This window comes from Protopterus annectens, chromosome 7.part0 (assembly GCF_019279795.1).
Source record: "Protopterus annectens isolate FY-2018-M chromosome 7.part0, PAN1.0, whole genome shotgun sequence".
Lineage (NCBI taxonomy): Eukaryota > Metazoa > Chordata > Ceratodontiformes > Protopteridae > Protopterus > Protopterus annectens.
This window is the reverse complement of record NC_056739.1, coordinates 611,193,967-611,215,870: the sequence shown is the minus strand read 5'-3', so window position 1 is coordinate 611,215,870 and position 21,904 is coordinate 611,193,967.

Here is a 21,904-nt window from a genome sequence, read left to right as displayed (position 1 = left end):
GACGAACTCTTAGACGTCGGTCGGAGTTTGCAGAGGAATTCTTTGGGGCTAATTTTGCATATAAGATGCCGTCGAAGACTCCGACATCGCATTTGGTGAAAAAACGGAAGGACAAGGACCGACACTCGCGGCCCGCGGTTTCGGCTGAAACCACGGTAAGGCCTACCGCGAGTGTCTCGGTTTCGGCCGAAACCGAGTCCTCGGAACATCCTTTAACCAAATCCACTCAACTGACCACCGCGGCCCTGGAGGCCCTGGCTGAGTCGGCTACTGAGCTACCTACCGAAACCAGTGTCCAGGAAATGTCCGACACCATTCCTTTGGACAAGTCTACTCCTGCACGTGGTGCAGCTAGACCCCCTGCTTCCATGTCCATTAAGGCTTTTTCCAGGGCTAAAGCTGCTAAACTTCCTAAAGCTTTGCCTCCCAAGACTACCTCTCAGAGACCTTCTTCTAGTTCTCAGATCCTCAGCCTTGCAGAGGATCTTATTTCTTTAATTAGAGGTTCTCAGCCTCACCCGGACAGGGGCTCTCACCCACCACCAAACAAAAGGCCCAGGACTGAGCCCTCTGACCAACACTCTTCAGATGAGTCTACGGATGGATCTGAGTTGTCAGATCACCAGGAGGAGGCTTATTCGGCCTACGAGGATTCTGATGCTGAAGAATCTATCCCTTCGGCCTCCCCTCCTGAAGAGTTTTCCTTTGGTGAGACACTACACTCTATGAGAGAACATTTTCAATGGCAGGGTCAGGAATTTTCTGATTCTAGAAAGAGATTAAGGACCTTTTTGCATTTACCTCAGCATAGGCCCTTAGCTATACCTCCTGTTTTGAATGTTATTGATGATGTGTATAATGATGTTAGTACAGCCCCTGATTCTCTCCCTCCGGCACCTGCCAAACCTGATAGATACTACAGGGTCCCGGATTCTCATTTACATCTGTACAAGGCCCATTCTGCAGACCCAGATACTATTTCTCAGGGCCCTAAAGGGGTTGCAGCTACCACTGCCAAAAATCCTCTACCTTCTGAAAGGGAGTCTAGAGCTTTAGAGAGATGGGGAAAGAAGGTATATACTTCTGCAACTCTTTCCATGAGGGCATTAAATTGTCAATTTCATATGATACAGTACCAAGAGTATTTGTTAGATGAATTGCATAAGAAGCTTTCTTCTTCTGAACCCCTTGACCGTAAATCCCTTCAGGATCTGGTACATAACTCACAGCAGGTTAGTAATCATTTTTTTGCAGTGTGGTTATGATGCACTGGAAGCTTCATGTAGGTCAGCTATGACTGGGGCAGTTATTCGTAGGCATGCCTGGCTGAAGGAACAATCTTTACCAGACCATGTTAAAGCTAAACTCCTGGATGCTCCAATGGAAAAACAAAAATTATTTGGTTCCTCTGCTCAGGAGGTCTTAAAGAAGTTTGAAGAAAAGGCAAAATCTGTGCAAACAGTTAAGGACTTTCTGCAAGTACAACCACCGAGATTCAGCAGGAACTGGCCAACTAAGAATTGGTCCTTTCCAGACTCGGACAGATCCCAGAGGGGTAGGAACAGGCGTCCCAGAGGTAGAGGGCAAGCTAGAGGCTCCTACAGAGGCCGTCAGTGGCAGCCTACCAACCAGAGAGGTAGTGCAGGAACAGCAACAACAACTACTACACCTGGACAGACTCAATGACTTTCCTTTGATTCCGCCTACCAGGGCTCAATTGGAAGCACCCTTGGGCGGAAAGCTTTCTTTATTCTCAAAAAACTGGCATTATATTACAAGGGACACATGGACACTGCAAATAATAGACAAAGGATACAGGTTCCACTTCCACACTTTGCCAAGAAGAAATGGAATGTCAAACCTGCCACCAAATCAGAGGGCAGAGGCTTTAAAGCAGATCAACAGCTTAATTCAAATGAAAGCCATAGAAAAGGTACCTCTTTCAGAACAAGGCCAAGGATTTTACTCCAGATTATTCCTTGTTCCAAGAAAAGAAAATCAATGGAGGCCTATTCTCGACCTGTCCGCACTGAATACTTACCTCATTGTGCCAAAATTCAAGATGCTGACCCTACAGCAACTTCTTCCCATGCTGGGCAAGGAGTCTTGGCTGGTGACTCTAGATCTCAAGGAGGCATACCTGCATGTCCCTATTCGACAAAGTTGCAGAAGACACCTCAGATTTCTTGCACGATCAGCGCATTATCAATTCTCAGCATTGCCCTTTGGCTTATCTACTGCGCCCAGAGTATTCACGAAATGCCTGGCATCAGTAATTGCACACTGCAGACTTCAGGGGATTCAAATCTACCCATATCTGGACGACTGCCTTATACAAGCGGACAACAAGAAAAATTTGATAAAGGACTTGGCCTATGCCATCCACCTACTACAGGCCTTGGGATACACAGTCAACATCCAAAAATCAAGACTTGTTCCATCCCAAAGGATAACCTTTTGGGTGCAGATCTAGACACAACCACCCAAATGGCCTTTCTCACAGAAGAAAAACAAAAACAACTTCCGGATTACTTCATGAATCTGACAAGACAAACTCAGCTAACTGCACGGAAAATCCTGCAGGCCCTGGGTTACATGGCATCCTGCATAATTCTGATTCCACAAGCCAGGCTGCATATGAGAAAATTACAATGGTACCTAAGGAGTGTATGGTCTCAGCACAGTCACAGTTTGGAAACTTTGATACCAATAATTCCTTGCCTTCAAAAGGAATTCCTGTGGTGGGCTCAAGCCTGCCAGTCCAACAGAGGGTTGCCTTTCAACACGCAATTGAGGCCTTCAAACCTTTCCTCCATCAAGGCCACCTGTTAATAAGGACAGACAACACCACAGTCATGTGGTACATAAACAAGCAGGGAAGCACGCATTCCTACCCTCTATGTAGGCTGGCCATGAATCTATGGGAACTATGCTTGAAACTCAATATCCAACTACAGTCCCAGATGTCCTTCAAGGATGCATCTGCAGTCCTTACAAATGGGTTGTCCTGTCATCAGGCAGCCCTTCGGTCGGCCGGATTCCAAAGTCTGGGTCTGGCCTCGGCTGGTGTCGCACTTCACCCGACGTCATAGCTGCAGTTCTTCGGGTATAAAGGCATCAGCCGACGCCATTTTCCTCAGTCTTTCTTGCCGCGTGGCGCCCGAAGCAGAAGCTGTTCGCAAGTGCCGGTCGGTCAGAACCAGAGATTACTACTACCGAATACTTCTACTACTACCGAAGACTACTAAAAAGCTAAGTACCCCGTTGGGGACTCTTTCTTGCCTCAGCCGATGTCAGAAAAAGTGAATAACTGTTTAACTTGTGGGAAACAAATACCTCATAAAGATTTCCACTCTTACTGCTTACCTTGTTTAGGCCCAGACCACGACGTAGCAGGCCATGAATCTATGGGAACTATGCTTGAAACTCAATATCCAACTACAGTCCCAGTTCGTGTCAGGGAAAGAAAATGCACTGGCAGACAGCTTAAGCAGAACTACCATGGATGCACATGAATGGATGCTGCACCCAGACATCTTTCTACTCATAACAAAAGCATGGGGAAAGCCGGAGATAGATCTGTTCGCCTCGCCCCGCAATCATCAACTGAAGACATTCTGCTCAAGGACATACCACCCACAAGCTTAGAGGGTGGACTCTCTCTCTTTCAGCTGGAAAGCTCTAAAAGTATATGCCTTCCCACCTCTCCCATTAATGTCCAAGGTTTTACTGAAGATCAGGGCAGAACAGCCAAGAGTGATTCTGATAGCTCCAGACTGGCTTCTTCTGACACAGAACAATTTCAAGATCATGCATCCCAACTTGAAAACATTGCAGCTAACTGCCTGGAAAATTCCATAAACCCCCCTCAAAATAACTTATCACAGAGAGTAAAGGACATTATTATGGAAGCTCGCCGGCCTTCCACAAGGAAGACATACTCAGCAAAATGGAAAAGATTTCTCATTTGGAACACAACAAAAGGCTTAGATGTGACAGTGGCGAGCATGGCACATATTCTGGAATACTTAGCAGAATTGTTCCACAATGACCTGTCCTATTCTTCCATTCAGATTCATGCCTCAGCAATTTCAGCAGAATACAATGTTGATCCACCTATCTTCTCGCACCCTCTCCTCAGGCAATTTCTGAGAGGAATCAAAAACATCAATCCTCCAAGGAAACCCCCTTTACCTACTTGGGATCTCAACTTTGTGCTGGAGAAACTAACACTTCCTCCCTTTGAACCAGCAGCATCGGCGGATCTACAGTTTCTGTCTTGGAAAACTGCATTCCTTCTGGCCATAACTTCAGCAAGAAGAGTATCTGAGTTACAAGCTTTAATGGCAGTACAGCCATTTCTTATCTTCCATCAGGACAGAGTTTCATTGAGAACCAATCCTACTTTTATGCCAAAGGTGGTATCTAGGGTATCCCTGAACCAAGCTATTCACTTGCCTACATTCTTCCCAAATCCACAAAATAAAGGGGAAAAACTTTTACACACTCTGGATATACACAGACAACTACGCTACTACTTGGACAGAACTAAAAGTTATAGAAAGACTGACCAACTCCTTGTAGCATATGCTGCTGGGGTACAAGGAAAAGCAATTTCCAAACAGACAATTTCAAAGTGGATAGGAAATTGCATTCGATTTTGTTACTCCTTTCATGGAAAGACGGTTCCTGCAAACATTAGGCCTCATTCCACGAGGGCCACAGCCACCACTACAGCCTTCCTAAGAGGGGTGGCTACCAAGGACATTTTAGAAGCTGCTACATGGAGCTCCGTGCATACATTTGCCAAACATTACAATTTACCTTTATACTCCAGATCCAGAGCAGGTTTTGCTACAGCAGTCCTGCAGGGTATCTTAACTACACCATCCTTTTCTTAGTACCTCCTCCCCCAGATTGGCTATGGTATTCTACCCATATGTTATGACTGCAGATGCATCCTTGAAGGACATAGTACAGATGTTATGTGATCCTATCTCGCCTACATTCTGTACTGATGGGCTCGGAGCTGATCCTCGGCTCCGACTCGGCACGCTATGCTATAGAGCGAAGCCTCTTATTGGCTGAGCTATTCTCTATCCCAGGATGCACCACCACTAATCCCCCAGATCTTGTTTGCCGCTTACAAGCTAGCACGTGGTCTCGAACTTGGCTGAGCTAAGTGCTGTTTTTTCTTAAAGTTTTCCTGTCAGGAAATTCTTTATTCTTTACCCAAAAGCTGTTTTAACAGCTAGCGTTGTGTATCAGTGTGTTTTTGGATATTTTTTGTGGTGAATTTGTGTGATTGAACAGGGAAAGGTTTCCGTTTAAGTTAGAGGGGCCTTCCCCTATTCTTTAGTGAGTCTGCTTTTTTTTTTAGAGAGGTCAAGTACCTGTTTAAGTTAGAGGGTTCTTGGCCCTCCTTTTTGGTGTTTTTTGTGTGGTTGTACCTGTACTTGTACTGGTTAACTTTCGTTTAAAAAAAAAAAAAAAAAAAAAAAAAGGTTTTATTGTTGTTAAAATCTTTACTCAGTGACATATATAGTGTTTTTTCTACTGATATAGTGAGTGGTTTACAGGCATTATGTCCAAAGAGCATAGACCCTCAGGATTTAAGAAGTGCACGAGATGCAACTATAAAATGTCCATCACCGATGATCACTCCTTATGCGTGTACTGTTTAGGCGCCAAACACCTACAGGAGTCTTGCAGCGTGTGTCACGCTTTTTCCTCTAGAGTCCTCCAAGAGAGGAAGAATAAATTGATCTTGAAAGGGCTGATTAAACCCTCCTTCGAGGAGGCCTTATCTTCCTCTTCCTCTCCAGCCAAGAAAAAGAAATAGTCGGCTCCGACCAGTCTGTCGGAACCGACCAGTAAGAAATCTAGGCAGGCTTCTCCATCGGCTCCACGGACTTCGGAGCCGAGGGCGGAACGGTCTGCCTCGATGCCTCCAGTCTCGACTCCTCTGGTTTCGGAGCCGATGGCTGGGGCTTCGAGAGGCGGGTCACCTTCATCAGCCCCACTGATTCTGGAGCCGAAGAGGGTTGCCGGCTCAGACTCTTCCCCTTCGGCGCCAAAGCCCTCCTCGGCACCGAGGGAAATTGTTTTGGAATCTCCCTCGGCACCGATACTGGTCGAGTCTATTCGGAGCCGGTCCCCCAGTCCTTCGGAGCCGATGGAGAAGTCAGTTCGGACCCGGTCGGTCTCCTCCCGATCTTGAAAGATGTTGGATTCGGACATCGACAGGGTGCTCCTAAGACTGTTTCAGTCTCCTGTATTCCAGAAATTAGTTTCGGCTCCAGCCCATTCGGCTTCGGAGCCGATGGCCCACCCTGTAGTTCTGGTTCCTCCTCCAACAGCCTTGGCACCGTTGGAGCCGGTGCTGGTGGAGCCGATGGAGGTTTTCGGGTCGGCCCCGACCCTTACTCCAACCCCGGCTCTCGAGTCGGAGTTCGACACGGACCTCCTCCGTCGCCCCTGGGGCGCCGGACCGATGTTTTCGGTTCGAGCCTTCCTCGGTGCGTCAGCTGCGGGGGTACCGTCTACTGTTGTGGCCACGGGGGTTGGACCTTCCCAGGACTCTGGCGGTCCGGCCTTCAGGGCCATGAGGAATGCGTTGGCCAAATCCTGTTTGGCTACCTCCACGGTCTCACCAGCACCTTCCCTACACACGGAGACTGGGTCTTTGGTAGTCCCCCTGTCCCTAGACAGCGGAGCCCCGGGGCCTGAGGTCACCCCCAGTGGGGGTTCCCCCCCTCCTGGAGGTCCCTCTGAAGCTTCTTCAGAGGAACCCCCAAGGAAAAGACTGTGCAAGAGGAAGCACGTCGACTCCCCCGATGAGTCTCTCACGTCGGACACCGATCTTGATGATGCGGAAGGGTCCCCTAAGTCGTCCTCAGATGATGTCTCCTTTGCAGACATCTTGGAAGCCCTCAAACAACGAGGCGGCTGGCATTCCAAACCCCCTTCCGCTGACGAGTCGGTGTTCCTCAAGGCCTTTGGGGCTCAGCCCTCCGCCTCCTGGGTGTCTCCGCCCTTCGACGAGCTCCTAGATTTGATCTGTCGAAGGGCGTGGGAACATCCAGACTCTGTGGAACCGGTGCCTGCTCGCCCAAATAAGTTCTTATCAGCACCCCCAGAGAAAGAGTTTTTGACCAAAGGTGTGGCTGTAGATGCCTTGGTGGTGGCATCTGCTACCCAACAAGATGTAGCAGAGGCTTCGACGTCCGTCCATCCTCCTAATAAGGAGTCTAGGAGCATGGATCGGTACGGGAAGTGCACCCTCAGTTCAGCGGCCTTTACCTTAAGGTCCCTGAACTATTTAACGCACTTCACTAGGTTTCAGAGGGATCTGATCAAGGAGCTTTCAGATACCCTCTTGGGTAACCTACCTGAGCAGCTGGCCCAGACGGTTGGCTCTCAGTTGGCTACGTTGTCATCGATATCAAACTCGTCCATGAGGCTCATTTCATATGCAGCCAAGGGGCGGTAGAGCGGCAGTGGGTGTTGCTCTCGGAGGCAAGCCTGGCTCCGCCTGTGTCATTTTGGAAGCCTTTAAGTCTTCCTTTGCCGACGCTCCCTTTGATGGGTCCTCTTTGTTTGGACCCAAGGTAAAGGACACATTGACCCGCTGCGAGCAAGAAGGTAAGACTTTGACTGCCGTAGGGGCACGATTTTCCACTCCCTTTCGGCCTTATCCCAAGGCTAAAAGAGGAGGTAAAATGTGGTTCCGTAAATCCCAGAAGTCTTATCCCTCGCAGCAGGACGATCCCCCTTCTAGAGGCAGAGGAGGGGGAAATTTTTCTGGAAGACGCCGTCCCAGAGGCGGCATAGGCCCCCGCAACACTGGAGACCGTGAGTCCTTTCGTGGCTCTTCAGCCTTCCACAATCCCTGAAGGATTGCCCGACTGTGCAGCTCCGGAGCCAGTCAGGGGTCGTTTTTCGAGGCACCTAAAAGCCTGGGAAGGTATCACTCAGGATCGATGGGTGCTTCGAATCATCGCCGGAGGTTACGCCATCCCCTTTCTTCACTCCCCACCGCCGTCCAAGAAAATCCCGGACCCGCCACCCAGTCAATGGGAAATCGCAGCCTTAGAAGTCTCAAAGCTGCTTCAAAAAGGAGTCATCCAACCGGTCCCCGCAGACCAGATCAGATTAGGGACTTACTCAAGATTCTTTTTGGTGCCAAAAAAGACCGGGGACTTGAGGCCCATTTTGGATCTCAGTATCCTAAATCGATCAGTCAAAAAGTCCAAGTTCCGAATGGTCACCTTACAATCCATTCTCCCACTGCTGGAGAAAGGTGTTTGGATGTGCTCCATAGATCTCAAGGATGCCTATTACCACATCCTGGTAGATCAGGCGTCCAGGAGACATTTGAGCTTCAGCCTGGGAGACAGTCATTTTCAGTTCTGCGCACTACCCTTTGGTCTCACCACAGCCCCCAGGGTGTTCACCAAGTGTTTGGCGGTCGTGACTGCTCACCTGAGGAGTCTAGGATTCCAGGTGTTTCCGTATCTGGACGACTGGCTCCTAGCTGCCACCTCCAGGCGTCTACTATTGCAGAACGTACAAGCCACAATATCACTAGGCACTTCCCTTGGAATCACCTTCAATTGGCCAAAGTCTGTGTTGCTGCCATCTCAGCACATAAAGTTCATCGGAGTAGAGATAGACTCAAACCGAATGCGGGTCTGTCTTCCTACAGAAAGGATACAAACTATACAGGCTCAAGTCCGAGCCTTGCTTCTCAGATCCAAAGCTCCAGCCAGGATGGTCCTGCAGCTATTGGGCTCTATGTCGGCCACTGTTCTTCTAGTCCCCCTAGCAAGATTGCATATGAGAATTCTCCAGTGGCTCCTTTCGACACAGTGGTCCTTTCAGGATCTCCCTCTCAGTCACCTCATACGGATCACGGAAACCTGCAAACGGGACCTTCGCTGGTGGCTGGTGCCCTCCAATCTGGATCAGGGACGACTCTTTGTTCCACCTCCTCCTATGGCCACATTGACAACGGACGCCTCCCAGATGGGGTGGGGGGGGGGGCATTCCCTGGGCAGGTCAGTCCAAGGCAAATGGCATTCAGAAGAGAGTCTCCTTCATATCAACATTTTAGAAATGAGGGCGGTGTTTCTGTCTCTACAAGCCCTCCACGATTACCTCCCTCAGGGCGTAATTGCAGTTCATTCCGACAACATGTCAGTAGTCTGCTATCTGAACAAGCAGGGAGGGACCAGATCCTACCCTCTTTGCAGAGAGGCCATGAGAGTTTGGGAATGGGCAGTGGCGACCAGACATTTTCTGGTAGCAATTCATATCCCTGGCAACTCCAACGTGATAGCCGACAGACTAAGCAGAACTATCCTCTCTCCTCACGAGTGGTCTCTGAACAGTGCAGTGACAACTCAGATCTTCAGCAGATGGGGAACTCCTTGTTGCGACCTTTTCGCAACCCCACTGAACGCGAAGTGCAGAAAGTTCTTCTCTCTCACTCCAGCTCCGGGGGAGAGTCCTATGGACGCATTAGCCCACCCTTGGCCCACCGGCTTGCTATACGCCTTCCCTCCAGTTCCCCTCCTTCCCAGAGTGATCCAAAAGGCGTCTCACTTGGGGAGCAAAATGATTTTAGTTGCCCCTTACTGGCCTCGTCAGGTATGGTTCCCCTATCTTCGGAAATATGCACTGGACGGTCCATGGTTCCTGGACCAGATCCCAGACCTATTAATTCATCAGTCGGGACAACTCCATCAGTCTCTTCACACTTTGAAGTTAACAGCTTGGCTCCTCCTCTTCCGACTATAGTCAGGAATCATACCTTAGACCCGGAAGTCATACATATCTTATCCTCGGCCCACAAGTCTGCCACTAAGAAATTGTATACTAGCAAATGGAAGAGATTTGCTATTTGGGCTCAACTCCGGGGTCTGGATCCCATCACTGTACCGGTATCGGAAGTCCTGAAATTTCTGACTTCCCTATTCAATCAAGGTTCTTCAGTCTCTACCATCAAGGTCCAATTGGCAGCTATTTCCAATTTCCATGAATCTATAAACCCACCTTTAATGAGCAACAGATTGTGTAAAACCTTCATGAAAGGTGCTGTGCTTTTACGACCTCCGATTTCTCATCCTGCTCCTCCGTGGGATCTCGATGTGATGTTACGTGCCTTAACCTCCTCCCCCTTCGAACCGGCATCAACATGTGATTTGAAATTTCTTTCTTGGAAAACTGCCTTTCTGGTCGCGATTACTTCTGCCAGAAGAGTTTCAGAGCTTCAAGCTCTATCTGTAAAACCACCGTATCTGTTTTTTCACAAAGATAGAGTATCCCTCAGATCTGATCCATCTTTTGTCCCTAAAGTTTGTTCCAGTTTTTGCCTGCAACAGTCATTAGAACTTCCAGTTTTCTTTCCAAAGTACTCAAACAAAGCGGAATACATCTTCCACACATTGGATGTTCATAGGCAATTGCGTTTTTATTTAGACAGGACCCAACAAACACGGAAAACAGATCAATTGTTTGTGTCCTTTTCGGATAATAAATTGGGCAAAGCCGTCACAAAGGCCACTATTGCCAAATGGATCAGGGACTGTATTAGTCAGGCTTATTCCTCTTCTAATAAAGAGCTTACAACCTCTATCAAAGCTCACTCTACAAGAGCTATGACTACTTCAATAGCATTCCATTCTAAGCTTGCCATTAGTGACATTTGTGCTGCGGCTACGTGGTCTTCCCCGCACACTTTCATTTCCCACTACAAATTGGATGTGGCATTTTGGGGGCGAGCTTCATTTGGTTCCACAGTGCTCAGGAGTGTTTTCCAGTGAGCCACCCAGGAATTAGGTGCTAGGGACGCTGTCCCATCAGTACAGAATGTAGGCGAGATAGGATCACATAACATCTTTTAGTTATGTACTTACCATAACTTTAGATGTTTGGGATCCATCTCGCCTACATTCCTAATAACCCACCCTCCTTCCCCCTGCCTTGGAGATCAGAAGAGATCGGACGGTCCGAATTCTATTGTTTCATCTTGAAACATCTGGCAATGTTATATAAACAGTTATGTGTGTGTGCATGAATGCGGACAAACAAGATCTGGGGGATTAGTGGTGGTGCATCCTGGGACAGAGAATAGCTCAGCCAATAAGAGGCTTCGCTCTATAGCATAGCGTGCCGAGTCGGAGCCGAGGATCGGCTCCGAGCCCATCAGTACAGAATGTAGGCGAGATGGATCCCAAACATCTAAAGTTATGGTAAGTACATAACTAAAAGTTTTGTACCTACCATAAATGTAGATGTCCGGTAGGTATGCATCTGCAGTCAGGTTTACCCTCCCTCCTTCCCCTCTGTGGTATTCCTAGGGTACTTACCCCTCCATTAGTTAGCTGGGGGATCTGTTATGGTGTATTTGTTTGTATATATATGTATATATTTTGGAAAAAGTTTGGAATTTATTGCATTCCTCCAAATTTGGCCTTCCTAGAGGGCACCTGGCATCTGGAGCAAGAAACACTGAGGAAAATGGCGTCGGCTGATGCTTTTATACCCCAGACGCTCTGACGTTGGGGAAAGTGCGACATCAGCCGAGGCCAGACCCAGACTTTGGAATCCGGCCGACCAAAGGGCTGCCTGAGGCAGGACAACCCATATGTTATGACTGCAGATGCATACCTATCGGACATCTACATTTATGGTAGGTACAAAACTGTACTTTACATGGCATCGTGCATTCTTCTGATTCCACAAGCAAGGCTGCATATGAGAAAACTACAATGGTACCTAATGAGTTTATGGTCTCAGCACAATCACAGCCTAGAAACTTTGATACCACTCATTCCATGCCTACAAAAGGAATTCCTGTGGTGGGCCCAAGCAAGCCAGTCAAACAGGGGTCTGCCTTTCAGCAAACCAGTAACCAGCCAAACCATTACCTTGGACGCTTCAGACCATGGATGGGGAGCACACATGGAGGACAGATGCATCCAAGGACTATGGTCTCAGAAAGAATTGCGCATGCACATAAACCAAAAGGAAATGCTGGCAGTGATACATGCAATCGAGGCCTTCAAGCACTTTCTACATCAAGGCCACCTGCTAATAAGGACAGACAGTACCACAGTTATGTGGTACATAAACAAGCAAGGAGGTACCCATTCCTACCCTCTTTGCAGACTAGCAATGAATCTTTGGGAACTTTCCCTAAAACTCAATATAGAGCTGCAATCCCAGTTTGTGCCAGGAAAAGACAATATACTGGCGGACAGCCTAAGCAGAAATACCATGGATCCACACGAATGGATGCTACACCCAGACATCTTCCTTTAGATAACACAATTTTGGGGAAGGCCGGACATAGATCTTTTTGACTCCCACCACAATCATCAGCTGAAGAAATTCTGTTCAAGGACATACCACCCACAAGCATGGAAAGTGGACGCCCTCTCTTTCAGCTGGAATACTCTAACAGTGTATGCATTTCCACCTCTTCCACTAATGACCAGGGTCTTACTGAAAATCAGGACAGAGCAGCCAAAAGTTATTCTAATAGCCCCGGACTGGCCAAGGCAGCACTGGTACCCACTGTTACGATGCCTGTCACACACGAAACCATGGCCTCTACCACAATGGTCACTTCTTCTGACACAGCACAATTACAAATCTCTGCACTCCAGCCTGAAAACCCTGCAGCTGACAGCCTGGAGAATACCTTGACTCCTCACCAGGAAAAGCTATCCAAGAGAGTGAAGGATATCATCATGGAAGCTCGCAGACCTTCCACGAGAAAGGCATATTCAGCAAAATGGAAAAGATTCCACACTTGGAGCGCTGCAAAGGGCCTAGATGCCACAGTGATGAGCATGGCACATATCCTGGAATACTTGGCAGAAATGCTCCACAATGGCCTTTCTTACTCTTCCATAAAAATTCATGCTTCAGCAATTTCAGCAGAGTACAATACTGATCCACCTGTCTTCTCTCATCCTCTCCTAAGGCAGTTTCTAAGAGGAATTAAAAACATCAATCCTCCAAGAAAACCACCAGTGCCTACATGGGACCTTAAATTCATGTTGGAAAAGTTGACTCTACCTCCCTTTGAACCAGCAGCATCTTCAGAGTTACAGTTCCTGTCTTGGAAGACTGCCTTCCTTCTGGCCATAACCTCAGCAAGAAGAGTATCTGAATTGCAGGCACTCATGGCAGTACAACCATTTCTTATTTTTCATCAGGACAGAGTCTCCTTGAGAACCAATCCTTCATTCATGCCAAAGGTGGTATCCAGGGTCTCATTGAACCAAGCTATTCACCTGCCTACCTTCTTTCCAGATCCATAAAACAAGGAGAAAAACTTCTGCATACCCTGGACATTCACAGACAGTTACGCTACTACTTGGACAGAACTAAGACTTTCAGAAAAACTGACCAGCTGTTGGTAGCATATGCTGCAGGCATCCAAGGCAAAGCAATTTCCAAACAGACAATTTCAAAATGGATAGGAAATTGCATTCGATTCTGCTACTCTTATCATGGAAAAACTGTGCCAGCTAACATCACGCCTCATTCCACCAAAGCCACAGCCACCTCCACAGCCTTTTTAAGAGGGGTGGCTACCAAGGACATTTTAGAAGCTGCTACATGGAGCTCCGTGCATACATTTTCCAAGTATTACAATTTGCCCTTATATTCCAGATCCAGAGCAGGCTTTGCTACGGCAGTCCTGCAGGGCATTTTAGCTACACCATCATTTTCTTAGATCCTACCACCCCCAGCTTGGCTATGGTATTCTACCCATATGTAAGGACTGCAGATGCATCCTTGAAGGACATAGTACAGTTTTGTACCTACCATAAATGTAGATGTCCGATAGGTATGCATCTGCAGTCAGGTTTTCCCTCCCTCCTTCCCCTCTGTGGTATTTCTTGGGTACTTATCCCTCTTATAGCTAACTGGGGTTATCTATTATGGTGTATTTGTTTTTTATTACTGTGCATGTTTGGAATATTTTGCATTTCTCCAAATTTAGCCTTCCTTAGAGGGCATCTGGGGCAAGAAAAACTGAGGAAGATGGCGTCGGCTGACTCTTTTATACCCCAGGCGCTCTGACGTCGGGGAAAGGGCGACATCAGCCGACACCGGACCCAGACTTTGGAATCCGGCCGACCGAAGGGCTGCCTGAGGCAGGACAACCCATATGTAAGGACTGCAGATGCATACCTATCGGACATCTACATTTATGGTAGGTCCAAAACTGTACTTTTTTCCTCCTGAAACCGAAGCTCAAGATTTGCCTGACACCATTCTGGTGGACAAAGTTACTCCTGCACGTGGGGCAGCTAGGCCTCCGGTGTCTATGTCCATCAAGGCCTACACACGTGCTAAGGCTGCCAGCCAGGCTAAGTCTCACCCTCCTAAATCTTTTTCTCAGGGTCCCACTTCTGATAAATGGATCATGACTTTAGCTGCAGATCTAATTTCTTTAATCAGAGGCTCTCAGGCTTATCCAGACAGAGGTTCTCAGCCGCCTGCAGACAAAAGGCCTAGGGTTGAGCAGACAGATACCTTTTCCTCAGATGAAGCCTCTGGTGACTCAGGTCTTTCAGATTCCCAGGAAGAATCCTTCCAGGCCTACAAGGATTCTGATGCTGATGAATCTATTCCCTCTGCCTCTCCTCCTGAGGATATTTCTTTTGGGGAAATTCTCCACTCCATGAGAGAGCATTTTCAGTGGCAAGGCCAGGATTTCTCCGACTCCAGGAAAAGGCTTCGTACTTTCCTTAAGTTACCCCAGCACAGGCCTTTAGCTATTCCACCAGTGTTAGATGTATTGGATGATGTGTACTCAGACTCCAGTGCTTCTCCTGATTCTCTCCCTCCTGCTCCTGTCAAGCCAGACAGATATTACAGGGTTCCTGAAACTCATAAACATCTCTTTAAGGCCCATTCTGTTGATCTAGAAACTATTTCCCAGGGGCCCAAAGGAGTGGCCACTTCCACGGCCAAAAATCCTTTGCCCGCAGACAGGGAATCTAGGTCCCTGGAGAGGTGGGGCAAAAAAGTTTATACCTCAACCACCCTTGCCATGAGGGCACTTAACTGTCTTTTTCACATGTTTCAGTATCAGGATTTCTTGATGGATGATTTGCAGAAAAAGTTTGCCTCTCCTGAGCCTTTAGATAGAAAGGCCTTGCAGGATTTGGTACATAACACTCAGCAGGTTAGCAATCATTTTTTTCAGTGTGGTTATAATGCATTGGAAGCTTCATGTAGGGCAGCTATGACAGGGGCTGTCATACGTAGACATGCTTGGTTGAAAGAACAGGCATTGCCAGATCATGTTAAAGTAAAGCTCCTTGATGCACCTCTGGAAAAACACAAGCTATTTGGTGCTAATGCTCAGGATGTGTTGAAATCAATTGAGGAAAAGGCTAAATCAGTACAAACAGTCAAAGATTTCCTCCAGGTTCAGCCACCAAGGTTCAGCAGGAATTGGCCTTCGAAGAATTGGTCCTTTCCAGACACTGACAAGTTCCAAAGGGGAAAAAACAGGCGTGCTCGAGGTAGAGGGCAATACCGAGGCTCCTACAGGGGCCGCCAATGGCAACCGTCTAATCAGAGAAGTGGCGTAGGAACTTCTACTGCTCCACAGGGACAATCACAATGACTTGACTTTGACACCGCCGACCAAGGCTCAAAGAGAAGCACCTTTAGGCGGAAAATTATCCTTATTTTCAAAAAAAATTGGCACGTTTTAACAAAGGACAAATGGATTCTGGACATAATAGACAAAGGTTACAGGTTCCACTTCCATACCTTACCAACAAGACAAGGCATGCCAAACCTGCCACAAAATCAAAGGGCAGAGGCACTCATACAGGTTTCAAAGCTGCTGCAAATCAAAGCAATAGAAAAGGTTCCTCCTCAGGAACAAGGCCAGGGATTCTGCTCAAGACTTTTCCTTGTTCCAAGAAAAGAAAAGCAATGGAGACCTATACTGGACTTGTCCGCTCTGAACACTTTTCTCATTGTGCCAAAATTCAAAATGCTGACGTTACAGCAACTTCTTCCCATGCTGGGCAAGGGGTCTTGGCTGGTTACTCTGGACCTCAAGGAGGCATACCTGCATGTCCCAATCAGACACAGTTGCAGAAGATACCTCAGATTTCTTGCAGGGTCAGAGCATTATCAATTCTCAGCATTGCCTTTTGGCTTATCTACTGCGCCCAGAGTATTCACGAAATGCCTGGCATCAGTAATTGCACACTGAAGACTCCAGGTGTACAAATATACCCTTACCTGGATGACTGCCTTATACAAGCGGACAGCAAGCAAGCCTTGATAAGAAACTTGAACTATGTCATTCACTTACTACAGGCTTTGGGATACACAGTCAACATTCAAAAATCAAGACTACTGCCATCCCAACAAATAATTTTTCTAGGAGCCAAACTGGACACAAACTCACAAATGGCTTTCCTCACAGAAGAAAAACAAGAACAATTACCAGATTACTTCAAAAGCCTAGCAAAGCACACCCAGATGACTGCAAGGAAAATCCTGCAGGCCCTGGGTTTCATGGCATCTTGCATTCTTCTGATTCCACTGGCAAGACTACACATGAGAAAACTACAATGGTACCTAAAAAGTTTATGGTCTCAACACAGCCACAACTTAGAAGCAATTATTCCACTCATTCCATATCTACAAAAGGAATTTTTGTGGTGGGCACAAGCAAGCCAGCTAAACAAAGGCATGTCTTTCAACAAACCTCAAACAAGCCAAACCATTACAACAGACGCCTCAGATCATGGATGGGGGGCGCACATGGAGGGCAGATGCATTCAAGGACAATGGGCACCCCGGGAAGTGCATCTACACATCAATCAAAAAGAGATGTTGGCAGTGATTCATGCAATCGAGGCCTTCGGAAAATTTCTTCAACAAGGTCAACTGCTAATAAAGACAGACAACACCACGGTTATGTGGTACATAAACAAACAGGGAGGCACTCATTCTTACCCCCTCTGCAGGCTAACAATGACTCTTTAGGAAAAGTCCCTGAAACTGAACATACAGTTGCAATCCCAGTTTGTTCCAGGCAAGGACAATGTTCTGGCGGACAGTCTAAGCAGAAACATCTTGGACCCGCACGAATGGATGTTGCATCCAGACATTTTTTCACAAATAACTCATGCATGGGGGAGGCCGGGCATAGATCTCTTTGCCTCACACCTCAATCATCATCTGAAGAAGTTCTGCTCGAGGACACACCATCCTCAAGCCTGGAGAATGGATGCTCTCTCCTTCAGCTGGAACTCTCTAACAATCTATGCATTCCCACCTCTACCATTAATGACCAAGGTGTTACTGAAGATCAAAGCAGAACAACCGAAAGGCATTTTGATAGCTCCAGACTGGCCAAGACAGCACTGGTATCCATTACTAAGGAGCATAACTCGCACCAAGCCGTGGCCCCTGCCTCAATGGCCTCTGCTTCTGACTCAGCACAATTACAGGACGGTTCATCCCAACCTGCAAACTTTGCAGCTGACAGCTTGGAGGGTTCCATGACTTCTCCCCATATCTCTCTCTCCAAGAAAGTTCAAGAGGTCTTACTGGAAGCACGCAGACCTTCCACCAGAAAAACTTACTCAGCCAAATGGAAGAGATTCAACATCTGGAATGCCAACAAGGGTCAGGATGCATCAGTCATGAGCATCCCACAGATACTAGAATACTTGGCAGAAATGCTACATAATGGCCTTTCATATTCTTCCATAAAAATACACGCTTCAGCAATTTCAGCAAAATACAACAGTGATCCACCTGTGTTTTCACATACTTTGCTAAGACAGTTTCTAAGAGGGATAAAGAATATCAAACCTCCCAGAAAACCACCAGTGCCTGCATGGGACCTCAACTTCGTGTTGGAAAAATTAACTCTTCCTCCTTTTGAGCCAGCAGCATATTCAGAATTGCAATTTCTCTCCTGGAAAACAGTTTTCCTGTTGGCAATTACCTCAGCAAGAAGAGTCTCGGAGATACAGGCCCTCATGGCAGTACCTCCATTTCTCATTTTCATCAGGACAGAGTTTCTTTAAGAACCAATCCTTCATTCATGCCAAAAGTGATATCCAGGGTGTCTCTAAATCAAGCAATTCACCTGCCTACCTTCTTTCCCAATCCTCAAAATAAAGGAGAAAAGCTGCTGCACACTTTGGGCATACACAGACAATTGCACTACTACTTGGACAGAACAAAAGCCAACAGAAAGTCTGACCAACTATTTGTAGCTTACGCTGCTGGAGTACAAGGAAAGGCAATTTCCAAACAAACAATTTCAAAATGGATTGGACACTGCATCAGATTCTGTTACTCTTTCCATGGAAAAGGTGTGCCAGCCAATATCAGGCCACACTCCACCAGAGCTATAGCCACCTCCACAGCCTTTCTAAGAGGGGTGGCTACAAAGGACATTCTAGAAGCTGCTACATGGAGCTCCTTGCATACATTTTCCAAACACTACAACCTGCCTTTATATTCCAGATCCCGAGCAGGCTTTGCTTCGGCAGTCCTGCAGGGCATTTTAGCTACACCATCTTTATCTTAGATCCTACCACCCCCAGCTTGGCTATGGTATTCAACCCATATGTAAGGACTGCAGTTGCATTCTTGAAGGACATAGTACAGTTTTGTACCTACCATAAATGTAGATGTCCGATAGATATGCAACTGCAGTCAGGTTTTCCCTCCCTCCTACCCCTCTGTAAATTATCCTTTTTGGGTCCACTTCCCTCTTCAAATTAGCTGGGGAAATCTGTTATGGTGTATCTGTTTATTACTGTTGTGCATGTCTGGAATTATTTATCCAGTCTCTAAATTTAGCCTTCCTTGGAGGGCACCTGGCATCTGGGGCAAGAAACACTGAAGAAGATGGCGTCGACTGATGCTTTTATACCCCAGCTGCTCTGACGTCGGGGAAGAGGCGACATCAGCCGACGCCGGACCCAGACTTTGGAATCCGGCCGACCGAAGGGCTGCCTGAGGCAGGACAACCCATATGTAAGGACTGCAGTTGCATATCTATCGGACATCTACATTTATGGTAGGTACAAAACTGTACTTTTCCCATGTTGGTAATGACCAGGTCTAGGATATTGCTGCCCCTGGTGGGGGTGTGAATAAGTTGATCCAAGGCATTGGAATTTATGAATTCTAGAAAACGTTGAGCAAAAGAGTTGGTACATGAGTAGGTTTTCCCAGTTAATGGTGGGGTAGTTGAAATCGCCCATTATTAGGGTGTTGGATTGTACCCTAATACTTTCCAGTGTATCAAGAAATGAGGAGTGTGAATCCTGGGGCATGGTGGGGGGTCTGTAGCAAGCTACAGTTTGGATTGCGGTTTTGCCCAGAGTTAGTTGCACTTGGATAATCTCGGATGCATTATGCTGTGCAACTAGCCTGGAGGTGTGGATATCCTTAATGAATATGGACACGCCTCCGCCTTTAGTGCTTCTTTCTGGGTTAGGTGGCTGAAAGGTGTGGTATGAATTGAAGCCTGGTAATGCAGGGGTGCTCTCTGGAGCTTTGAACCAGGTCTCTGTCACTGCGCAGATGTCAATGTTCTCCATTTTAAGGAGTGCCTCGAGTGAGTGCATTTTGAGGTTTAGACTTCTAGCATTGAGTAGCATTACCCTCAGATTTTGCTTGCTTGTACCTGTTACGGTGGTGAATTTGTCATTTGAACCTTGCCTAAAAAAGGCTCTATAGGGGTGGCAAGAGTCTTAGCCAGTATCCGGAATCCTAAGGGCGACATGTGCAGGCCATCTCTGGCAAAGCATCGTGGACTGTCGATCATGTCGTCCCAGGCAGACAAATACTGGATCCCCTTAGAATGACACCAGAAGCTTAGCCAATTGTTGAAGTCAATCATTTTGTCCTTGTACTGTGGTATCATTCTGGGTGATGACAGGATGCTACTCAGGGTTAGGGTCATACCTGCCTGGGATACAAGATCAGAGAGCTCCTCCATGTCTCTCTTCATGCAGTCCAGGGAGGTACATCTCAGGTCATTTACACCAACATGGACAATGACAGTGTCTGGTGTCATTCTGAGGGGATCCAGTATCTTGTCTGCCTGGGATGACATGATTGACAGACCTCGATGCTTTGCCAGAGTTGGCCTGCATCTGTCACCCCTGGGCTTCCGGATACTGGCCAAGGCGCTTGCTACCCCTATAGTGGCTTTTTTACGCAGTGTTCCAAAGACCACTGTAACAGCTACAAACAAATGCAATTTGAGGGTCATACTGCTCAGCGTTAGAAGTCTAAATATCAAAGTACACTCACTCACTCAAAGTACTCCTTAAAATGGAGAACATCGAAATTTGTGCTGTAACAGAGACCTGGTTCAAGGCAGTAGGAAACACCCCTGCACTACCAGGCTACAACATATTCCACACCTTTCGGCCCCAGAACTTGGACCGAAGCTCAAAAGTGGTGGTGTTTCCATATTCATAAAGGATGCGCACACCTTCAGACTGGTAGCCCAACATAATACATCTGAGATACTTCAGGTGCAGCTAACATTGGGTAAGACAGCGATTCAGGTTGTAGCCTGCTATAGGTCCCCAGCCATGTCCCAAGATTCACACTCCACATTCCTAAGCACGCTGGAGAATATTTAATGTCCAACCCAACACACTCATACTGGGTGACTTCAACTACCCTTCCATTAACTGGGAAAACTACTCATGTACCAATACACTTGCTCAATGCTTTCTGGAATTCATTAATTCCAATGCCCTGGACCAGCTCGTTCTTACCTCCACTAAAGGTAGCAACATCCTTGACGTGGTCATTGCTAACATGGGTGACCGTTGCACTACACTAATAGTCAACTCCACTCTGGTTAGATCTGATCACAAGCTAATCACCATTGAAATCCACATCCCTCCTACCCCCCAACAAAGGCAACCACCATGAAAACCTTCTCCAAAGCTAACTTTGTGCTCCTAAAAACAGAGGTGGCCAACTTCACGGCACCCATGCAAATGGAGAATAGTTGCACGACTGCCAAATCATACACCAATGCACTGTATGAACACATACACAAATGCATGGATCTCGCCATACCCAATAGAACTAAGATGCTCTCCTCAAAAAAAAGGAAGCCAGTCTGGTGGTCCCCTTCCATAAACAAACTGTACAACAGATGGAGGAAACTGATGCGAAATAAAGTGAAGTTCCAGGACTGGAAAAATTCTCTTATCAGCCTCAACAAAAGGTTGAGATCCCTCATCAAATCCTCTAAAGCTAGCTACTCGATGACTGGCCTAATGAGGGAAGAGACACAGTGTAACTCCTTCTGACCTTCTCTAAACTTCTCCATCAACACTCTCAGAGCAAACATCGTGTCTGTAATGCTCTTTCCTGGCATCAAACCGTACTGCTGCTCACTAATCACCACCTCCCTTCGTAACCTAGCTTCATGCTGTGGCTGATCAGTTTTAACCCTCTGTAATTACTGCAGTTCTACACATCACCCTTATTCTTAAAAATTGGTACCAATACACTTTATCTCCATTTCTCAGGCATTCTTTCACTTTCCAAGATTCCATTAAACAATTTTGTTAAAAAAAACACTGCCATCTCTCCTAAACACCTCCATGCTACCACAGGTATGTAATTTGGACGAACAGCCTTTCCATTCTTTATCCTCTTCATAGCTGCCCTTACTTCCTCCTTGCTAATCCATTGCACTTCCTGATTCACTATCCCCACATCATCCAACCGTCTCTCTCTCTCTCTCATTCTCTTCATTCATTCATCAGCCCCTCAAAATGTTCTTTCCATCTGCTGAACACACTGTCCTTGCTTGTGAGTATGTTTCCCTCATTATCTTTTA